Source organism: Pinus tabuliformis, chromosome 2_1 (assembly GCF_031772625.1).
Source record: "Pinus tabuliformis cultivar Carrire ecotype Pingquan chromosome 2_1, CPIR1, whole genome shotgun sequence".
NCBI classification, from domain to species: Eukaryota; Viridiplantae; Streptophyta; class Pinopsida; order Pinales; family Pinaceae; genus Pinus; species Pinus tabuliformis.
In genome coordinates, this window is record NC_142299.1 from 268,444,696 (window position 1) to 268,448,915 (window position 4,220).

Below are 4,220 nucleotides of genomic sequence, written 5' to 3' on the forward strand. Positions count from 1 at the left end.
TACACAACAACTCCAAAATTGCAACCGGTGAGTTAAACAATGGAGCTAGACTGTATACATTTTCTGAATTTATTGAATCTGAATCCTTCTTATTGCTTACACATGCTGATGATAGTAGTAGGCTTTGGCACGAGAGGTTTGGTCACTTAAATTAAAAGTATATGCAATAGCTCAGAAATCATGAGATGGCGGAAGGCTTGCCAAATATCAGTTTCTCCAAAGGAGTTTGTGAAGGGTGTGTCATTGGCAAACATCCTAGAGAAAATTTTGACACCGGCAAGACTCACAGAGAATCCTCTCCTCTAGATCTGATCCATAGTGATCTCATGGGGCCTTTTCCTCATCCTTCCATCAACAAAACAAGGCATGTGCTTACGTTTATTGATGATTTCTCATGGTATACTTAGGTGTATCTTCTCAGGGCCAAATCTGAATTTTTTGCGCACTTTGAAGATTTCAAAGCACTAGTTGAGACACAGTCAGAGAGAAAGATCAAAGCCCTCCGTACAAACAATGGGAGGGAATATGTTAACACAACACTTCAGAACCTTTGCCTTGAGTTTGACATACAGTTGCAACACACAGTTCCATACACTCTGCAACAAAATGGAGTTGCTGAGAGAAAGAACCGATTTCTCAAAGAGATGGCATCCCGCATGTTGCATGCTAAGTCACTACCTCATAAGCTATGGGCTGAAGCACTTAATTGTGCTAACTACATCCAGAACATATCTCCTCATAGATTTGTCAAGGATCAGACCCCCTTTGACGCTTGAAGCAGCACTAAATCGGAGGTCACCCACTTCCGTGTTTTTGTGTTATGAAACCAGCTCAAGAAAAGATAGAAAAGATAGATCAACGCCTTAGAATTCAGCCTCTTCGAGGGGGCAACCTCCTTTACATTACATAAATGAACAATTCTTGGATGATACAAATGACAAAACCTCCTTTCTATATATAGGAGTCTAAGGAGTCACAATATAATCCAGCCGACCTAACAATAATAATATAAAGCCACAAAAATAACAATAGAGGGATTCTATGGGGCACATAAATAACAATATGGGGGTAATAGGGGCACAACAATATAAATAAGGGGTATAACTACAATAGTAATGGGGTAATCACTAGTATTATAGGGACCCAACATGCCCCTCTCCTTCAAAAAAGTGTTGTCCTCAACGCTTGAGTAGTTCTGGATACTTCTGCATAAAATTCTCATCCTCCCATGTGGAATCTTCAGCGGATAAGTTCTTCCACTTGATAAGATACTCTGAAATTGATCGATTTCGTAGCTGTCGAGTTCTTGTTTCTGTGACTGCTTCCGGTTCCAATATAATTTTTCCTTCCTCGTCAAGTTCTGGCAATATTGTTTGAATTGGGAGCTTGTCACCTATAACCTTCTTTAAACATGAAACATGGAAAACTGGGTGCAATCGAGAAGCTGCAGGAAGCTCCAATTTGTATGCCATAGTACCAATCTTTTGCAACACCTTGTACGGACCATAATACTTTGGTGATAATTTATTATCCTTCTTAGCTTGCTTTAGGGACATTTGCTTATATGGTTGTAGCCGTAGGAATACCCAATCACCTACATCAAAACTTCTTTCACTGCGATGTTGATCTGCCTGTTGTTTCATTCTATTTTGTGCCAACACGAGGTTATCCTTTAAGAGTTGGAGGACTTGTTGTTGATGTTCGATGTGATGTTCCACTGCCTGAACCTTAGAATTTTCTCTTAAATATGATGTGATGGATGGTGGTTGATACCCATAAAGTGCCATAAATGGGGTCATTTTTGTTGCTGTATGGAAGGAAGTGTTATACCACCATTCAGCCAGAGGCAACCATTTGACCCATTGTGTCTGTTTATCAGATACAAAGCAACGAAGATATCCTTCCAAACATTTGTTTACTATCTCAGTTTGCCCATCAGATTGAGGATGATAAGATGAGCTATGAGCTAACTGAGTACCAAGACAAGAAAATAATTCTGTCCAAAAATTTCCAGTGAAAATGGGATCTCTGTCACTTACAATAATCTTTGGGTTTCCATGTAGCTTTTGAACTGTTTCCATAAATGCAGTAGAAACTGTACTGGCTTTAAATGGATGTGATAATGCACAAAAGTGTGCATACTTGGTAAGTCTGTCAACTACCACCATGATGACACTCTTTCCCTCAGACTTGGGTAAACCTGTGATAAAATCCATTGAAACCTCCTCCCAACGTTGGCTTGGAATGGATAAAGGTTGTAATAGACCCGGTGTCTTAATTGTTTCAACTTTATTTTGTGGCAAACCAAACATTCCGCCACAAACTTTTGAATATCTGATTTAAGGCCATCCCAAAAAAATTCCTTCTTAACCCTGTGGTAAGTTTTTAAAAATCCTGAGTGCCCTCCTAAGGGAGAAGTGTGCAATTCCATAAGAATCTTTTGTTTTAGCTGGGAATTCTTACAGAGGTATAAGCGATCTTTGTACCATAACGAATCATTTTTCCAGCTAAATGTATCAGAAGTACTGGAATCTTGTTGTAGCTTTCGAATAAGTGCCCACACTTCTTCGTCATTCTTCCATTCCTCCCTTGCTTCGTTTATCCAATCTGGTTGGATAATAGAAATGGCACACAACAATGCTTCCACATCCTCATCCTTTCTTGAGAGTGCATCTGCCACCACATTTTGCTTCCCTTTTTTGTAGATGATTTCAAAGTCATAACCCAACATCTTTGTGACCCACTTTTGTTGCTCTTCAGAGGATAATCTTTGTTCTAAAAAGTATTTAAGGCTATCATGATCCGTTTTTACCTTGAAGTGTCTTCCCATTAGGTAGGGTCGCCATTTCTTAAGTGCATGGAGTATTGCCAACATTTCCTTCTCATAAATAGCTTTGCTTAAAAACTTTCCCTTGATTGGACGACTTTCAAAAGCAATGGGTCTTTCATCTTGCATTAGAACAGCACCAATTCCATTTCCTGAAGCATCACATTCCACAATAAAGGTTTTTGTGAAGTCCGGTGTAGCTAAGACCGGTGCTTGGCACATTGCCTCTTTAAGATGTTCAAAGGCCTTTGTTGCTTCCGGAGTCCATGAAAATGAATCTTTCTTCAATAATGTTGTTAGAGGTGCTGCTATTCTCCCATAATTCTTAACAAACTTGCGATAATACCCTGTCAACCCAAGAAATCCTCGCAGATGCTTTATGGATGTGGGGATTTTCCATTCCTTAATGGCTTTAATTTTGCTAGGGTCTACCTTAACTCCTTCATGAGATACAATATGACCCAAATATTCCACCTCCTGGACTCCAAAGAAACATTTGGATCTTTTTGCATATAATTGTTTCTCCTCCAATAGTTGTAGCACCCTGTCAACATGTTCAACATGATCCTTCCAAGACTTGCTGTAGATTAGTATATCATCAAAAAATACTAACACAAATTTTCTAAGGAATGGTTTGAAAATTGAATTCATCAAACCTTGAAATGTTGAAGGTGCATTGGTAAGGCCAAAAGGCATGACCAAAAATTCATAATGACCCTCATGAGTTCTAAATGCCGTTTTCGGAATGTCTTCAATCTTCATTCTGATTTGATGATATCCCGAACGAAGATCCAACTTGGTGAAGTAAATTGATCCATGCAATTCATCCAGTAATTCATCAATAACAGGAATGGGGAACTTATCTTTAATAGTGAGCTTGTTGAGCTCCCTATAATCCGGACACATGCGCCATGATCCATCCTTCTTGTGCACCAATACTACTGGAGCTGAGAAAGAACTTTGACTCGGTTGAATTATACCAGCCTCTAGCATTTCTGCAACCATACGTTCAATTTCACTTTTTTGGACATAGGGATATCTGTACGGCCTGATGTTTGGAGGAACACTTCCTGGAATCAGATGAATAGCATGATCATGATCACGCATAGGTGGGAGACCTTTGGGAGTCTCAAATACCTTGGAATGATTGTCCAGGACTTTTTGGAGATCTGGAGAAATAGATGATTCCAATGTGGAAACATCTAGCGAACATAATTGTGCAATTACACCTCTTTGCTCCTTTTTTAGAAGCTTTGTCATGCCATTAGAGCTGATTATCTTTCCTGGTTTCCCTGCAATACCCCTTAATTCAACTTCCTTTCCTTCCATAGAAAATTTGATGAAAAGTTCTTGAAAATTAAAAGCTATTGTACCCAAGGATTGTAGCCATTGG